This window comes from Diabrotica undecimpunctata, chromosome 3 (genome assembly GCF_040954645.1).
Source record: "Diabrotica undecimpunctata isolate CICGRU chromosome 3, icDiaUnde3, whole genome shotgun sequence".
Classification (NCBI taxonomy): Eukaryota; Metazoa; Arthropoda; class Insecta; order Coleoptera; family Chrysomelidae; genus Diabrotica; species Diabrotica undecimpunctata.
Genome location: NC_092805.1, coordinates 75,848,255 through 75,868,235, shown reverse-complemented (window position 1 = coordinate 75,868,235; position 19,981 = coordinate 75,848,255). Strand labels below are relative to the sequence as shown.

Sequence of the window (19,981 nt, the reverse complement as noted above, 5' to 3'; positions counted from 1 at the left end):
CACTAAAGCAACCCTAGGAATATTATATACAAATCTGTCAAAATTCAATTCTTTTACTAAATTTCTATTAATTAATGATATTTCCGATCCAGAATCAATCAAAATTTTAATAGCTTTATTTTTTATAAATGCATCTAAAAATATTAAATTTGAATTAGAGTTTTGTCTTTCGTTCCCTGCCAACTGTAAAAACTCTCTCGGATGACAAAATATAACAGAGAGTTTTTTTATGTTTATTTAGTGGATGCTTTCTTGAAAATCCTGTCTGTGTTCACTGCATCCATCTTCTTCCTCTCGTTCTACGGATGCATGGTTCATTTCTCTTCTGTTTTGTCTTTGGAAGCTTTGGTTGTTTCTCTCGTCCCTTTGTTCGTTAATATTCCTATTAGGATGATTTTGTGCAACTCTGTCCCTATTGTTCCTTTCATATGTTCTGTTTTGTGTGCCGTTTCTGTTATCGTAATTTTGTTGTCTATTGAAATTGTTGTAATTTCTCGGCCTATATTCGTTTGTTGTTCTGGGATATCGGTTTCTCTGGTCATAATTTGCTTGGTATCTTCTTTCCGGTCTATGATATTGGTCATTCTGTCTTCTATTTCTCATTTGCCTTCTTTTCGCCTCTTTTAACTGTAAACATTGGCATAAACTATCAATATCTTGATAGTTTCTTCAGATCACGTGATCCTCCAAAGTTTCCTCAAAATGTCTGCTGATCATTTCTACCAGCTGTTCGGTAGAATATTTGTATTCCAGATATTTTGAATTATTGTATATCTGTAATGCATATCTTTCTTCAGATATACCCATTTCCTCAGTATACTTTCCATTTTGTAGTTCTTGATTAATTTCCCTTTGTTTATTTTTCCCCCAGAAATAGTTGAGGAATTTGTTTTCGAAATCTGTCCAATTTTCAAATTCATCCTCTTTGCTTTCGTACCATAACGCTGCTCCTTCTTTCAGATGGTTCCTAATTGTTTCTTTGCCATCGTCAAAATCTCCAATATGTTGCAATTTGGTTTTTAAATTTTTAACAAATGGTACTGGGTGTGTCGTTCTAATGTCCCCGCCAAATTGTACTTTCGCCTCGCTTGTGCTATGGACGATAACTTCTTTTCTCTCTCCTCCTCTTTGTTGTTTTATTTCTGCAATATGTTTTTCATTTTGCTTTAATCTCCTTTCTACTTCTTTCCTGTCTTCTTGTAGCGCCATTTCAAATTTTTCTTCTAACTGTTCTAATTCCTTTTTCTGGACAATCTTGATTTCCTTCATCTTGTTTTCTACTTTCTTTTCTTGTTCTCCCATTTTATTTTTAATTTCATTAATCTTTTCTATCTGTTGTATCATTTCTCTTTTTATCTCCTCTACACATCCTTTAATTTTCTGTTCATAATTTTCCAAACGCTGTTCTATATTCCTGTTGTTTTCTTCTATTGTTTGTTTTGTTTCATACATTTTTAGTGATGTTTCTCTTTGGTTTTTCTCTATTGTTTGTTTTGTCTCTTCCATTTTTTGTGACTGGAGTTGCATTAGTTGTAATATGTTATCTATTCCTGATGATTCTTTTCTCTCCTCAACTATTGTAACATTTCTTTCATTATCCGATCCTTCTTCCAAAATTGTTTCATCTTCTGTTATCCTCCTTCCTTTCCTGCATTTTGCTTTGTCTCCTTGTGACAGACATGTTGTTTCTTTTTGTTACTCTTTTTGTCCCCGCCAAATGTGAAATTTTACCACACTCTATATGTTGCAGACACGACACTTATCTCTCCCAAAATGTAATAAATTTTCACGACAAATATCAAAAATACGAATAGTAAAATAATATTAAATATACGATTGGTAAAATAAAATCAAATAATTCAAAGCAATAAATATTCAATAAATACGATCACTCAATAAATCAAATTTTTGTCAAATGGAAAATTGTCAAAATAATTTAAAATTCAAAATTCATTCAAAATCTCCGGACCACCTGTAATTATTCCGTCTCTCTTTCCCTATCATCAAATGTAAAGCTTGTGATATTTTAAAGCCATTACGTTGGGTTGCCAGTTAATGTGATATCAAGAATTTTAATTTTAAAACTTTACAAAAAATATATATAAAACATTATTTAAATTTTTTGATTTATGATTTATATCACACCTTTCACAATTCAGCCTGATTATACTAGAAGGTCAATCCGGGTCATCGTTTCGACCGTTTTCTGGAAGGTACCGTTCAGGTAAATAGAAGGCTCTCGTACAATCTAAAACATAAACATGTGAATAAAAACATGTTTACAGGTTTTTAATATGACTCATATTTTTACGTAACATTGCCCCCCTCTCAAAAGATGGTTCCTCCTGGAACCTTGTCGGGACTAGAACTGGAACGGTATGCTGGTATCGGCAACTGGACCCTCTTTTACAACTTCCAGTTGTATAAAAATGACAAGGGACGGTTTTCTCTCCGCACCAGTAACTATGCAGATTGCAACAGACTAACACCTGGACTTCGGTGTCTTTAAAGATCTCCTCCACCATATTTCGGATAACCCTCCAATCTAATTGGCGGCACTCCAACTTTGGCATGGCTAACTTTTGCACGTCGGACTCTAGTACGTGCTCTCTCAATTGAAGTAAGGCTTCCCATACATCTCGGTAGGTAGGTTGGTCACGGGCAGTGTCTTTTGTTACCAGGTAGAAAAGGTAACGTGATGCATCTTGGAGTTTCAAGGTTTTACCGGGAGCTGGCACCTGGCATTGAAGTTCTGCAACTCGACCAAACTTACTTCGAAAGACGGATGCCAATCCTGGTGCGTCTTTGATACTGGCCGGGATGGTAAGGGCCAGCGAGTAGTCATCGGGGAGCGCGAGTAGATCTTGCTTTTCTTCAGTGGTAACACCATGTCTTGCTTTACCGGTACCTCCATAGGCACCCATGAATTCCTCAAACGTGAGGTCAGACACGTCTTGGACTTGGTTTACTTCCACTTCTTCATCTACGTCGTGGTCACCTTCGAAAGACGCCAGCCGGTTATGGTGTACTATCATCGGCTTTCCCCTCGGAATCTTGCTTATTCGGTAGATGACATCGTTGATCTTCTCCATAATTAAGTATGGGCCTTCCCAAAACTGCTGCAATTTGGGAGAACAACCTTTTCGTTTCTTGGGATTATACAGCCATACTTTGTCGTTCTTCTTAAAGCAACCCTTTTCGGCTTGTGTATCGTACCATTTCTTCATGCTGTCGCTAGCGATCTGAAGGTGGGAACGGACCAACTCATGTACATCGTCCATTCTTCTTTGTAATTCGATCACATAATCTTCACCTGCTACGTCTTCTCCAGGTCGACACCCAAACTCTAGATCACAAGGTAGTCGTATTTCGCGTCCGAATAGGACTCTGGCTGGTGTCTGGCCTGTTGATTCGTTAACAGCAGATCTGTAGGCCATTGTGAAGAACGGAAGATATTGGTCCCAGTCTCGCTGATGATCGGACACCATCTTTGTCAAATACTTGCCAACTGTCCTATTCATCCGTTCTACCATACCATCAGATTGCGGATGATATGCTGTAGTTCTTGTTTTCTTCATGCCTAGTCTATCACATATTCCGTGGAATAGATCGCTTTCGAAGTTCCTGCCTTGGTCACTATGGATCTCCAAAGGCACTCCAAATCGGCTGATATATTCTTGGATCAACTTATCTGCAACGGTGGCGGCCTTCTGGTCTGGAAGTGCGTAAATCTCGACCCACTTAGTAAAGTAATCCATTACTACCAACTTGTACTTGCCTCCATTTTCACTTTCTGGAAATGACCCAGCGATGTCCAAAGCTATTCTTTCAAACGGGCTTCCAACATTATATTGTCTCATAGGAGCTCTCCCTTTTCGGTAAGGCCCGTTACTCGCAGCACAAATAGTACATTTCTTACACCAGTCTTTTACGTCGTCGGAACTGTTCATCCAATAAAACCGTTCCCGAATTCGCTGAAGGGTTTTATTTACACCAAAATGCCCTCCTGATGGACTGTCGTGTAACTGACGAAGTACTTCGGCTATTCTGCTCTTTGGGATCACCAACTGTCTTCTCTTCTCTGAACCGTCATCATTTTCTAGGACTCGTTTGAGCAAGCCATCTTCGATGATAAATGAGTCCCACTGGGCCCAATACGTCTTAACTACTGAGCATAGGTTTGATATTTCTTGCCAAGGTGGTCGACGGTTTTCCTCTTTCTATTTTAGAATTTTCTGTACAACTGGATCTCTCTCTTGTTCTTCCCTTATCTTAGTAGGCCTCCAGTCGTCGTTGACCATCGTCGTTCTTAGCACTGCTGCTTCCTTGGATTCCGTTTTGTTGCAGTGGGAACACTCTGCTGGGCATGGCCTTCTGGAAAGAGAATCAGCGTTTGTGTGGCTAACTCCGACCCGGTGCTCAATCTTAAAATCGTATTCTTGGAGTCGTTCGATCCACCTGGCTATCTGACCCTCTGGATTCTTAAATTGCATCAACCACTTAAGGGCGGCATGGTCGGTTCGGATTAGAAACTTTCTGCCATAGAGATATTGATAGAAGTGCTCTACTGATTTAACTACTGCTAGAAGTTCTCTTCTCGTGACGCAATAATTCCACTCAGGTTTTGAAAGAACTTTACTAAAATATCCGAGGACTCGTTCCTGTCCTCCTTGAATCTGAGACAGCACTCCTCCAATTCCCACATTACTTGCATCCGTATCTAAGATGAACTCTCCTTCTGGCAGTGGATACCCTAAAATTGGTGCTGTTATTAAATGCTTTTTTAAGGTCTCAAAGGCATTTTGTCAGTCTGTATCCCAGCGGTATTCTCTTGCTTCCTCTGTAAGTCGCGTTAATGGCTTAGCGATATCTGCAAACTTCTTGATAAACCTTCGGTAGTAAGTACATAGTCCAAGAAAACTTCTAACTTGATGTTTGTCCGTTGGTACTGGCCATTCCTTAATGGAATCAATTTTTCCCTTATCCACGGCCACTCCTTCTTTACTGACTATATGACCCAGATAATTGACTTCACCTTGAAATAGCTGGCACTTCTTGGGGTTTAACATCAATTGGGCAGCTTTAAGTCGATTAAAAACGTTTTCTAAATTCTTCAAATGTTCTTCGAATGTCTCCCCCAAGACGATTATGTCATCTAAATAAACCAGGCATGTTTTCCAAGATAACCCTCTCAACACATTTTCCATAAGCCTCTCAAATGTCGCAGGAGCATTACAGAGTCCAAATGGCATAACGTTGAATTGCCACAATCCAGATCCTGTGGTGAAGGCTGTCTTTTCTTTATCTACTGGGTCCATTTCTACCTGCCAGTATCCAGACTTCAAATCCAAAGTAGAAAACAATTTACTTCCAGCCAATGTGTCCAATGTGTCATCGATCCGAGGCAGAGGATAACTATCTTTCTTGGTAACGTTGTTCAGCAAACGGTAATCCACACAGAACCTCGTCGTTCCGTCTTTCTTCTTAACCAGGACCACCGGAGAGACCAATGGGCTCGTAGAAGGTTCTATCACCCCGTCTTTCTTCATTTCCTGAACAATCGTTTCAGCTTCCTCTCTTTTCGCCTGTGGTAATCGTCGAGCTGTTTGATGAATTGGCTTAGCATTACCAGTATCAATTTTATGCTTAACAACGGTAGTTCTTCCCGTCTTTCCTCCTTTCGGTACGAAAATATCACGATACTGCCGAAGAAATTCCCTTAATTTCCTTTTCTCCATCTGATTTAGAGACTGTCCTGCAACTGCAACCATTTGGTCGAATTTGTCGTTGGAATTATCAGATGTTGTCGCCTGACGGATTATGGATGTCACAGGTACACAAGTTCCTACTTTTCCAAGTTTCACAGGAATTTCTTTAGCCGAAGTCACCAATTCCTTTCCAATTATTATTCCACGGCCAACCTCATCGTCGTGGTTCCAAGGCTCCATCATAACAGGTGTCCCTTCGTCTACAATTCCCTGTAGTCGCGCTACTATGATCGTTTCGCTTCTCGCAGGCACGACTGTATCTTCTTTAATGGCTGCTTGCACAGTGTTGTCATTATGTGGATAAAGAAATACCTCCTCGTTGCCAACTTTGATTACCTTATTCTTAAAATTAAGTTGGAATCCATGCATATTCATTACGTCCATTCCTAATATAACATCCTCTTCGATGTCAGCAACTATAACAGTATGGACGAACTTTTCTGCTCCAATTCCTAATTGTACCTGGATTTCTCCATGAATGTTGGCATTTTCACCTGTAGCGGTCCGAAGTCGCAACCTCGTTGGTAACAGTTTCTTACGGCTGTTTATAACTGTTGGGCGTATAATGGTTCTGGTCGCTCCGGTATCCACCAACAACGTATGTCTTTTATCATTTATTTCTCCATCTACATATACACTATCTTCACGACATTTCAAAGAAGCTATTAGTATGAGAGGGTCTTTGGAAAAGTTCCGGGTCAAAGCTGCCCCCCTAAGGCTGACCCGTTCTAGTTTTCCTGGTGGTGAGTTTCTTGATTTGCGTCGTACCTAGGGTGCTTACATGAACTTCGTACGTGTCCTATTTCGCCACAATTCCAGCATCTTATGGTGTTCATTTTCTTGTATGTCATACTCTTAATCATATTAACCAGCTGGTCAAGTTTATCTTCATCTCCTTCCTCTTTTACAGTCCTAACTTCACTGTACCCTCCAGAGGACTGCGTAGCTGACTCGTATTCGAGGGCGGCGGATAAGACATCAACCAGCGTCTTGTGACGAGCTAATCGTAGTGTTCTCTGCATTTCATGATCACGAAGACCATCAATAAACGTTTGAACGGCCAATTTTTCCATCATGTCTTCGGGAGCTGTTGGATAAGCATATCGTACTAATCTGGTAATATCTACCTCATATTCTTGAAGAGCCTCATCTTTCTTCTGTCTACGATTTTTAAGCTGCGATTGATATACATACTCCAAATGTTCGTGGCCATATCGCATATTTAACCTGTTCTTGAGTTGTTCGAAATCATCGGTCTCCTCTACGGCTATGGTCTGAAGCACATCTAAGGCATCTCCTCGAAGAGTGATAGTCAGGTTTACAGCCTTTTCTTTTTCAGACCATCCATTCGCTCTTGCGACTGATTCGAACTGTTTCATGTAGTTGTTCCATGATGATTTTCCGTCGAAAGTTGGGACTTTAACATGAATAGAACCTCCACTTCCTTCAAATTTCGGCCGTGTCTCCAACTTACATTTCGTCTCGTCTTCTTTTATCTCCACTGTAATCGGATTGTTACCTCTCTCTGCTGTCCCTGTTTCCTCCATCTTCCTTTCCATCTCTTTTATCTTTTCTTCGAAGGCCAACATATCGGCAGCAACTTGATTTTTTAACGAAGACATTCTATCGTCCAGGGCAGACATCTCAGAAGTGACTTTAGAGATTTCCGAAGAGATGTTAGCAGAAACTTTGCTTTCCAGAGAAGAAATCTCGTTAGAAACTTTGTTCTCCAATGATGTGATGTCGCCGGAAACTTTGTTCTCCAATGATGCGATGTCGCCGGAAACTTTGTTCTCTAATGATGCGATGTCACCAGAAACTTTCGAAATATCGCCAGAAACTTTGTTCTCTAATTTCGAAATCGACGAGATGACAGCATCTTCAAATATATAAGTCTCTGGACCTAGTCCTTCTTCTAGCAAAGCATTCTTTAGTCGTTGGACTAACTCAGCCTTTTTTCCGGTAGAAGCTAATTCTCTGTCTTCAAGATGTCTTCTTAAATTAGTCACTGTCAGCTCATAAATCGTCGTCATTTTAACGATTTAAAAATATTCTCTTCGGAACAAAACGTTATGATTGATTACTATAAGTCTAATTTACTTTGATTTCACTTCCGACACCATTTGTTGTGAATTTATTAAAAGGTTCAATATATATAACACTTACGAATTTAATTTATTTTTTTATTTATATTAATTTGTCTTACAATAATTTATATATCCGAACGTAACATTTAAAATCGCGGGCGCGAGTCTTCAGATACTAACTGTCCCTTCCATGAAAGCTCCGTTATTATATAACAAAACACAGCCGGTCGAGAATTCAGCCTGATTATACTAGAAGGTTAATCCGGGTCATCGTTTCGACCGTTTTCTGGAAGGTACCGTTCAGGTAAATAGAAGGCTCTCGTACAATCTAAAACATAAACATGTGAATAAAAACATGTTTACAGGTTTTTAATATGACTCATATTTTTACGTAACAATATATTATTTGACCCAAAATTCTCAAATTGAATATATTATAAATGTTTCTCCCGTTGAAACGCTTCCTCTACCTTGAGTTGTCCAATTCCTCGTTCTATACAAAATTAACTATCAGTTCTCAGCAGCCTCCTATGTAATTGACAATATTAAACAAGATATTGCAATTTAGTGTCTTCAATGCTCTCCTTCGAATGCACGTACATTTCCAATGATGCCAGCCTCTTTTCCTCTCGCTAAACTTAATCTCTCGTTCCGAAATAAACAGCGATACGTAGAATACAAGTAGGAAAAATTTACTTACAAATTTGTACCAGATCAACTACCGTCGGACACACTTACTTCACCAACTCACAACTTATTCTTTATCACTTACTACCCCTGGAGACCACCTCGAAAACCAACCATTCACTTTAAGAAACTGGAACTAACTACCTCTCTCATCTCATCTATCCATCCATCCAACCTCTCATTATACACACCCATCTCACCACTTTCCAAATTCTCAGCCAATCAGAAATTTGCATACCACTCCCCACATAAAATCAGAAATACCTACAAACTTTACTTAATTTCTACTGGGTATTTACAGATTCCGAAAAAACCATTTACTTATTAACTATTTTTATTGTCCTGTTCATGGTGCAAACCCGGATTACGGAACACTTTATGGCTTATGGGAAAAAACCATCGTTAACTTCTATTCATTGTACCCGCACTATCCACTTGTTATATTTATACAAAAGATTATTTATGACTCAACCTTTGGTTGATTCCAGGCAGTTCGGAGTATTTTTACTTTCTATAATCTCTGAAATATTGATTTCATCGTACATTTAATATTTTTACTCTTCAATTTTGAATACCACAACAATATATATATTATATATATATATATATATATATATATATATATATATATATATATATATATATATACATCTAAAGTATTCAACTAGTGAATTCAGAGGTTTAATCGGTCATTCAGGTTGGCAAATAAAGAAAGCAGTTAACTACTTCATAAGTTTATCGAAGACGTTTCGCTTTATATTTCTAAAGCTTTATCAGTTCTCTAAAATATAACAGATGGCATAGAGTTTATGAGAAATACAGATGTTAATAGTTCATAACTTACAACTCAATATGTAGTATATTATCGATGTTATTATAGATCTACTGTAAACTTTACTCATTATTTAAAACTAACTTAACAAAAAAAAAAAAAACAAAAAACACAAACTCCGCAGAAAATAATGTTCATATTCGTAGATACGAAGATTTAAATTTAAACGTTTGGCTTCATTTAGAAATGGTTCTCCACTGAAGACAAACAAAGCACTGATTTATTTCAATCTATGCAAACAACGTGACGCTATACCGAAATTTATATATATAGTAAACTCTTAAATATTGGGGAAATCTGCAAGAAAGACTCTAATGAGTATCAATTGTTTCGCCGAACGTTTTCGCCAAAGAGAATTAATTTGGCTTGATTTGGTATGATTGGTTGCAATCTCAACATTTAAAAGTTTGCTATCTAACCTGATATCGATATATGATATCAGGGTAGATAGCAAACTTCTTCTCTACAAAGGAAATGCAATACATTAATCGCATCCTTAGCCTCTTCCAATAAGATTGACCGTAACACAAAGAAAAAACTAACAACATATAATGGGAACATTGCAAAGTTTTATGCTTTGCCAAAAATCCACAAACCAACATTATCGGTATCGGTTCGTCCCATAGTAGCTTCAATTGGAACTCCCACTGAAAATATCTCAGCTTTTGTTACAGACATACTTACTAATGCATGTAATTATGAAATTCAATATTACATTAAAGATTCTTTTGAGATGGTAAATAAATATAATGGTTACATACTACCATCAAATTATGTTCTCGTTAGCCTTGACGCTGTATCCTTATTCAGCAACGTTCATCTAGGAATATGTTTGACATCAACAGAGATCAACTGGGACCGTATTAGAGGTTGTTGTCCCATGTCTTATGACAGATTCATCAGCATCGTCGAATTTTTCTTTAATAACACTTACTTCTCATTTAATGGTAAATTCTATCAACAAACTTTCGGTACCCCTATTGGAGCAAAGATTTCTCCTATCATTGCAACTTACGTTATGGATTATGTATTAGACTCAGTCATTCCTTACTATCCTTTCAAATTCCATTTATTAAAAAATATGTTGATGATATCATTTTGGCTATACCTAATGACAAGGTAGATGAACTATTAGAAACTTTCAATGGTTATGACCCCTACATCCAGTTCACTATAGAGAGGGAAGATGGTAATTGGTCCGTCCTCTTTCTCGACATAAGGATGATCAGGGAAAACAACAACATTAAAATAGATTGGTATCAAAAACCGACTAATTCTGGTAGATACCTTAACTACCACTCTTATCATAATAATTCTACCAAAGTCAACTTAATCAAACAGATGAAAAATAGAGTAATAAAACTATCAGATCCTTCATTTCATACAAAAAACCTACAAATCCTACAGAAACTTTTTATTTCAAACGCTTATCCAACACCATTAGTGAATAAGATTTTGTTTAATACTATCCATAACGAAGATACTTCACCTTCCTTCGCGACTAACAATGCTGATCCTGATGTCTTAAGTGGGAACCCAGTCTCGGATACTCCTATCAACAAATATTTTTCATTACCATATTTCAGAGATGTCACTCCGGGGTTAACAAGGATTCTGAAAAGTGTTGAAAATAGCTTTGGTAATAATAATAACAACATTAAACTTAATGTGGCTTGTAGATCAGCCCTAACAATTAATAATCTTTATTCTAAGATAAAAGATAAGACTCCCATAGATAGGCTTAGTAACATTGTCTACAACATTCCATGCATCTCTTGCAGCAATTCCTACATCGGCCAAACATCTCAATTATTGAAATCACGTATTACACTACACAAAAGTGATTCTCGACTTCACCCTGACCGCTGTGCATTAGCCAAACATGTCTATTCCACTGGTCATCTCATGGACTATACTAACACTACAATTCTCCACCGTGAGAACAATAAATCTAAAAGAGAGTTCATTGAAATGTCTTATATTTTCCTTAACACTTTCTCCATCAATGTTAAGAGTGACATTAAGAATCTAAGCGATATATACCACTTCTTACTTAAATCAGATACCAAGAACAATACAACATCACAGATAACTAACTTGACTGATATATCCAGTAACAACTAACCTACTTTAATAATTAATTTTCATTACTACTAAAAAAGAATAACTAAAAAAGATAACATTCCCTTGCTTTTCTTAGATACATCTCAATAAGATATTATTATAATAATACATGAACAATATAATATAATTAAAAAAAATAAAATCTAAAATAATATTTCCCTATACTGGGATTTAATTTCATTCGGTTTTACCAATGAGCCTTAACGACATAAAGATTCAAAAGAACTACTTGAATTGTCAGCACATGCGTTCTGATAAAACAGAACCTCACATTTAAACTTTCTAACAATCAAAAATTTAGTTATTACCGACAATTCAAAGAATTACCTCCTTTTAAATGTAGTTACATTGGGTTTTTCGATTAACCTTGGGTAAACCTTTGCGTTTTAAGTTCAAAGCTACCATACATTTCCAACGTTAAAAAAAACTTTTTTTTGCACATACTAACAAAAAACACCACTATGTTGTTACTAGCTAAGTTTTTTAACATTCTAACTCTACAATTCTAAGTTACGGTAAGATCAATAATGTGTTAATAGATAATATATGGTAGCTAATTATAATTTATAATCTTTCAGCCCTGAAAAAGCCAAATTAATTCTCCTTGGCGAAAACGTTCGGCGAAACAATTGATACTCATTAGAGTCTTTCTTGCAGATTTCCCCAATATTTAAGAGTTTACTATTTAACTTATCTGCAAAGATTAAATTTCTTTTCTATATATATATATATATATATATATATATATATATATATATATATATATATATATACAGTAGACTCCCTCTATAACGAGAACTGAAATGGCAGACTAATTACCTCGTTATAAGCCGATCTCGTTATATCAGACAACAATAATACTGTGCATACATATGAATATGTAGTTTTCTAAAACATTAACTTCCTATAGTGAAACCATTCGGAGCAATATAAGATGCTAATAAATATTGTTTGAAAGGCGTTTTTGAAAAAAAGTTGTTTACTTTTATTGTCAATGAAATACATTACAACAAAAAGAGTTTTTTATTGTCAGTGATATAGGTTAAAACAAAAAATCTGTACTTGCATTTTTCCCAACTACATAATGTATAAAGCCCATTTTCAAGGATAACATAAACTATTGATTCTGCAATTGGAAGAATTCTCTCATTTTTGACTGCTTTAAATTGTTCAGTATTATTCTATCTATCATATTTTCTAAATATGTGAAACAGTTGTATTTATTGTAAAAAAGTTTATTGCGGGCGGCAGTTATATTTATTGCGGGGCCGTTTAAAAAGGTATTTATTTATAGCCACGTCCGGGCCAAAAACGTAAAAAAACACGTTTTTCAATTTTATTTTTCTCGTTATAACCAAATTTGCCTCGCTATAGATGGTTATATTTCAATAGAAATTTTACGGGACATCTAATGTACCTCGTTATAAGCGAAACCTCGTAATAACGGTGTTCGTTATAGAGGCAGTATACTGTATATATTAGTACAATTAAACCTAGAGCTAAGATTAATACTATTATAAAAATTAATATTAAAGTCACCATTCTTCCGGGTTAAACCGTCGATATCCATTGGGCCGAGCTTTCGACATCCTCTCTGATGTCTTCTTCAGGGCTTCCGAGTCCCCAGACACTACTACACTTATCACTAGTCACTTCACTATAAGACTTTTCGGATTTGGCATTTTGTGTCCGTCGATTTGTACACTATCACATAATTTACTCACTGCATATTAACATCATCCTCATCTTCTCTATCATCGCTATCACTTTCATTACTGTCACTGTCAACCGTCACATTTATTACCACAGGATCAATACGGTCCATCAACCCATCAATAACCCAAAATTTTTGCTCTTCCTTAATAGCAAGTTTACAATAGTTTTTCCAGTTTTCCACTGTTACTACACCAAATGCATTTCTTCCATAGCGGCGGCCTTAAACTCTGTGTTGTGTGAGGCATTATGTCTGTTGGCTTGACTCCATACCATTTCAATTGGATTTAACTCACAATGATATGGAGGTAGTCTCAGAATGGCAACATTTTTCTCTTTGCACATCTCGTCGATTTTATATTTTGTGTATTTTTCTTTGTATGGGTTTACAACTTCCATGAGCTCTGATTTTAAATAATCTTCTTCAAAAAAGATATCTTTCTCCAGCAATCACGTCTTAATTTGATCTTTATTGAAGGCTTGTGTCGGAATCACTTCTTCTCTCCTCGAATGGTACGAAGCGTTGTCCATCACCACAACACTTTTCTCTGGAAGATTAGGAAGCAGCTTTTCCTTAAATCGTTGTTCAAATATAGGACCATCCATCTCATCATGATAGTCCGCTGAGGTTTTTTAGCTAAAAACCAAAAAGCAGCATCTTCTACAAAGCCCAATTCGCTACCTGCATGCACTATAACAAATCGGGGGCCTCGTTGTGTCGGCTGTTTTAGGCCTGTTGACAACCCCTTAACAAACGCATCCCTGGTTAAAGTCATTGAGAGGTCCTTCCATTCTTTGGAAACATTATGTCCAACATTCACCCAAGTTTCGTCCAAATAAACGACGGTGTATCCTTGAGAACGAAATTTTTTTATTTCACGCAAATACTGATGCGTCCATTTTAGAATATCGGGCCGTTCAATCATGCTTGACTTTACTCCTCATTTGCAAAAAACAAAGTTCATTTCATGGAGTATTCTCCACAATGTTGTGCGTGACATCTTTGCTAAATATTTGTCTTTTTTAACCAGTGCAAAAACTTTGTTCAATGTCGGCGGTAAATTTTTAAAGAAAAAACTATGCACGATGGCACGTAGCCGTGTATGAACTACTGCATCGTAAGTGAACTTTCTGTTGTTCACTCTACTTTTGGTACGTGTTCTTGTTTTTTTTTTATGGACATTAGTCCTCCTTCCGCAGCTTCTTTGCGTATTTTAAAAATAGTACTAAAACTTACTCCTGTAATAACACTTACTTTATGGGTTAAACTTCTAACACTTTCACCACTTCTTAAGTTTAGATGATAATTAAATAGATTTAAAACCATTTTTTTTGCACGGATGTCCAAGATATTCCCTTGGCTTAATTTTTGAATTTCCATTTTCAATTAACATTTAACTGTAAAGTCAGAATAACAACTGAAGAACCACAAAGCCTTATTATCATTATGTAGTCTCAGAGAACGACATAAAATCGCTGACATACGCACACCGTATTATTTTAAGTTGCAATTAGTAATTAGATATATGCATTCCAAGCGGTCCGTTTATTTGTTTTTAAATCTTTAATAGCCGGTAAAGTGCATGATTTAACTAAGCAATATTTTCTACTGATTTCTATGATTCATGGTATATGGTATTCTTACCGAAAAACAAATAAACTGTCGTTACTATAATTAACATAAGATAAAATAAAATTATCTTTTGTAAATACTATTTATTTAATTAAAATCATTTTCCCTACTTTTCATCTCTTGTTTCGAATGGGCACTTTTGGTCAATTACATTAAAAAACATTAATTTAATTCATGTCTGTGGAAACGAAAATACAAATTATACAACCCTGAATCGTGCTTGTGTTCATCGTGGCATCGTTGTGCTTCTATCGTCCATAAGAAATACATGGCTCTATCTCCGCAATGTTATTTTCTTAACGTGGAACGTTCTATAGCTATCTTCTTCGATTTATTTCAAATAGCCGCAAAGCTCCAGAGCTGCGAGTATTTGGATGTTTAACAGTTTCAGAATTAAATTGTGCTCATATACTATTATTAAAATTGGCACAATTAGATTAATTCCATGAAGAATTTTCTTTGATAAAATTACACACCTATTTACCTTCTAAGCACAAGTTTAGCAGTTTTGCTCCATTTTTAGATAAAGACAATTTAATAAGAGTTGGTGAAAGATTACGATTTTCTTCCTTAGAATTTAATAAAAAACATCCTGTTTTGTTGTCGTCAAAACATCCATTGACAAAACTTATCTTTGCACATAAACACTCAGTATTACTTCATCCAGGGCCTAACTTATTACTTTCAGCTATAAGACAATTTTATTGGCCTGTTGGAGGACGAAATTTAGCTAGAAAAATTTGTAACAGTTGCATGACATCGACAAAAACTCGAAATTGGAAATAACGAGAAATAAAAACATATTCCATAAAAAAAAATTAAAAAAAACTCAATATGAAGTACACTAAACTAACTAATAATTCATGTATTATAATTCATTCTCTTTTATCAGAATAAATGAAGTTAGTTGAAGTAGTCTTGGAGATTTTTTCAAAAATTTTCTGAAATATTCATCTACCCATATTTTTTCTATTTGTCCTATAAAAAACTTGCATCATTTCTTGGTAGTGTATCCAACTATCACAAAATCTTTGGTCATTAAAGTTTCATCCTGAGAAATATTTTGCAAATCTTCGAAATCATCCAGATCCATAATCATCAACTACTGCCTCTTCTTCAATATCACTTTCGGAAAATGTTTCGTCAAAAACCTTTCTTTTTGCATTGTGAGCAGCTTTCTTCTGTGCTTGTTTTCTTTTTCTTTCTGAAATCTCCCCTCCTCACTTCTCTTTTTCAAATCCATAAAAGGTAAACTAGCAAGCGGATTTAAGTTTAGGTCGGACCTTCCTGATATTTTTCTCCCTGCTCTGCGTTTGGATAAAGTTTAACTTGCTCTGTTAGAAAAAAGAAATGGGAAAATCGGTCATTTTAAATAGAAAATATATATCGCGTACCAATTTCCCAAAAAAAGAAAAAGGACCTAGTGCTGTTTTTACAAAAGAAGGTTATCCCCGAGGACTATGAAAATTTTCCAGAATTCTTTACTAAATTGTCTCCTTTTAAATTGTGTCTATTAATTTACATAAAAGTATAAATTAATTGGTAACTGTCGTTTTTTAGCAAAGAATTGTGTTACACGAAATGTGGTAAGTGCAATTAAGAAAAAATAAACAGAATTGCATTGCACCAAATGAGGTAAGTACAGGTATTTCAGAGAACTTTTCAAAATTGTTAATACTGTACAATCAAATATTACAAATTATCATTTTCATGGTTAAGCTAATACTACAACCTAATTTAGGAAAGTATATTAGATGTTCTAGAACATTATTGTGAATTTTGGCGAATTAATAAACTTTAAATTTTCAATAACTCAAATAATATATTTCTGCACTTACATTTGTGTACTAGACCACCGATATATTGACACTACCCGGACTACAATACGTTCAAAGTTAGTTACTAGTACGTGATTTATTTACAACTCTCTTTTTCAACGTTCCGCTGCTAAATTTATATCTTTCATTTTGAGGTCATCCTCAAGCGTTGATATGTATTGCAACGCTAATATCTAAACACTCTGGTGTCTTATAGTAAGCCAAACGTGGACAAACATTATATATTGTAAAAAAATATACCACAAAAGACCTTTTACTGATACTTTACAAATATCTGGTTAATATTTTGATTTTAAACATACTGGCAACTTTAACAACAAAATAGAGCAGGCACTCATCGACATGTTAGGTATATCCGTTAGAGAAATATGGTTACTTATAAATCACTACTTAATTTAAAACACATCACATTTAACAAAGTTAATAACGATAACCTAATAGTCATTAACTTACTCTTTTTCCTCAACCGTGCAAGTCTTTCTACAACTTAATATTTAAAATATACTCAGTGACATTAGAAGTGTTACACCCAGAAGGAGTAATTTCTTGAATTTAATCTTTTGGCAACAGAATGACTATATTTAAAACATTCTATGATAACAATACCAATGGTTTATCTCTTCTACTTTTTGTAAAAATAAAGTTTTATCTTTTAAATTTTTTTGTGAGAGACCGACCTGTGAAAACCGGTTCGTATAGAAATTTTTAGTTATTGTTCCTCAGTCTAATTGTATTCAGTGTAATCAAATGCCTCGAGTTCGAATAAACCATAATTACCACCATTTTAGCGATTTTGACAGGGGTAGATGTATTGTGTATAAAGATATGGGTTTGTCGTATCGCGAAATTGGCCGTCGTGTTAATTGTACGGCAATGACGGCTATGCGTGTCTATCGTGTGTGGACAAACTAAGGCAGAGGAATACGAAGAAGACCAACTGGTCAACCAAGGCGTACCACAGAGCGTCAAGATAGGCGCTTTAGATTACTGGCTCTGCGAGACCGTTTTGCTACTGCGCGTCAAATTGCTGACCAATGGTTTGGAGTAGTAGGTAGACCTGTTAGTATGCGTACACTATACCGTCGTATTCGAGCCTTTGGACTGGTTTCGTTCCTCCCATGACTACTGCTTCCTTAGACTGCGGACCACGGTCATCAACGTTTGAATTGGTGCAGAGAACGGCAGCATTGGGAAGCAGAATGGCGTAATGTAGCATTCAGCGATGAATTACGATTCTGTTTAGGAATGCATAATGGTCGTAAGATGGTAAGACGCCACCGTGGAGAACGACGAGATATCGGGTTTGCTGTTGAGAGGCATGTATACAGGTCAGTTGGAGTAATGGTTTGGGGGGCTATTGCCTATGGTAACCGATCACCATTTGTGTTTATTCGAGGCAATATCACAGCTGCGCGTTATGTTGAAGACATCTTACAAACCAGTTTACTGCCTTATCTCGACGGCCGTCGCGACGTCCTTTTTCAGCAACACAACGTGCGTCCCCATATTGCTCATCAAACTATGGACTTTTTCCAAGAAGCTGGCGTCAATGTGTTGCCACGGCCGCCCCGTGTTCCGGATTTAAATCCTATCGAACATGTATGGGATATGATGTGAAGGAGACTCTCCACTTTGCACCATCCTGCACAGACTCTGGCACAGTTAATACATGAAGTTTAAGTTGCTTGGAACGAGGAGCCACAAGCAGACACTGAACATCTCATTTTGTCCATGCCTAGACGTATACAGGAGTGTATTCAGCTACGGGGTGGCCAAACACATTATTAATTTTTTTTTTGATTACTTGTTAATAAAAATTCTTGACAACGTTATCGTTTCATTCTTGATGTAAATCTACCATGTTGCCAAAAAATTAAGTTCAAGAAATTATTCCTTCTGGGTGTAACACTTCTAATGTCACTGAGTATATAATACTAAAAATCCTAATAATACTAGTTTATGCATCAGAGTCTGATTCCGACTCAACCTTTATCTCAAAATCAGATTGGTTCGAAGAAAAGATGATGAGGGGGATATACGTTCTGGCGTCCTCAATTTGTCTCTGGTCTAATGCTTCCTGGCTGGGAGTCTGAGTCGATAGTTTGTGATCACCCTTTGAACCCCTCTTCCCATAGTTTACTAATGTGTCGTCGGTATTTCCATAGCACTTTGACTTCGATAACCACCATTGACGCCGTGGCTCCAGTAGCAATTAATGATTGCCAACGTGGGCTTCTGATGGACTGCCACTGTGTACTGCTTAGTTTATCTCCTATGACTATTTCGTCTATGACTATACACTGTAGTTTCTTCCCTTGAATGTTTATGCGACCATCTGGGATTTTTATTTGTTTCCGACTGGGTTGCTCAGCCATTTCAGTAGCTGGGTGATAGTTGCCTTTAAATACCCAGTAACTACCGTTTCTACCCCTTTGCTGGTTGTGAGTAGTGTGACGTTTCTCGTCTGCGCTATGCAACTTGGTGACAGTTTCAGGAAGCTGACCCTCTCGATGATCTGCTCTGTTCTGGATCCAGTAAAACTAACCATAAATTGGGAATGCTCATCTTTTCCCATTGAGCATCTTGCACAATTAACATATAATTATTGTAGCGGCCGGTGTGCACGCCATTTGCATTTTTGTTAATCGTATACATATTTCTCTACCTTCCATGGATAGAAGTATCGAAGTAAAGGAATGCATAATCTAATATTAGTAGATTCCTTGGGGCGGGCAACGAGAACACCACGTTCCGCTCAATTTTCAGCAGTATAGCTGTAATCTTTAGCATTTAGCATTGCGTCTCTGAGATTAACATTTTAAACATTTTTAGTCTTGTTTATAATAAGCCAATTGCTCTGTCGTTTTTGAGGATGACGTCACGAGCGCTTTCATTTTTAAGTTCGAATTTTGTCATCGATATTTCGATGTTGTTCGTTTTCGGAGAGTTTTGAAAAACCGGTAAAGTTTTTCCTCAATACCACGAGTTTTGGTGAGAAGGTAATTTGAGCTCAAAATGCTATGTATGCATTCTCTGTAATGTGAGTCAATCACCGTTTGTGTTTCCTGTAACAAGTGATTTGATAACAGCGTTCTGAAGACTAGATAAGCCGAAATGGTTTAAGTGGGAAATAGGCAGCCGAGTTTTAACGAATACATATTGTTATCATCCAGGATAACCTAAAGTCCAGTTTTGGTATCTGATTTAATTTATCCCAGAATTTTTCCAGCATCCATTTTGTGTCTCCCAAGGATCGGATCTAGATTGTGTTGAAGTTTGTGGGACAGTATTTTTATATT

The 19,981-nt window shown here is 36.3% G+C and overlaps 1 protein-coding gene across 2 annotated transcripts in view; it reads right to left on the bottom strand.

The window, feature by feature from the left end:
- sub (kinesin family member subito) overlaps nt 1–19,981 on the bottom strand; it is a 245,003-nt gene that overhangs the window by 64,068 nt on the left and 160,954 nt on the right. The window lies entirely within an intron of this gene.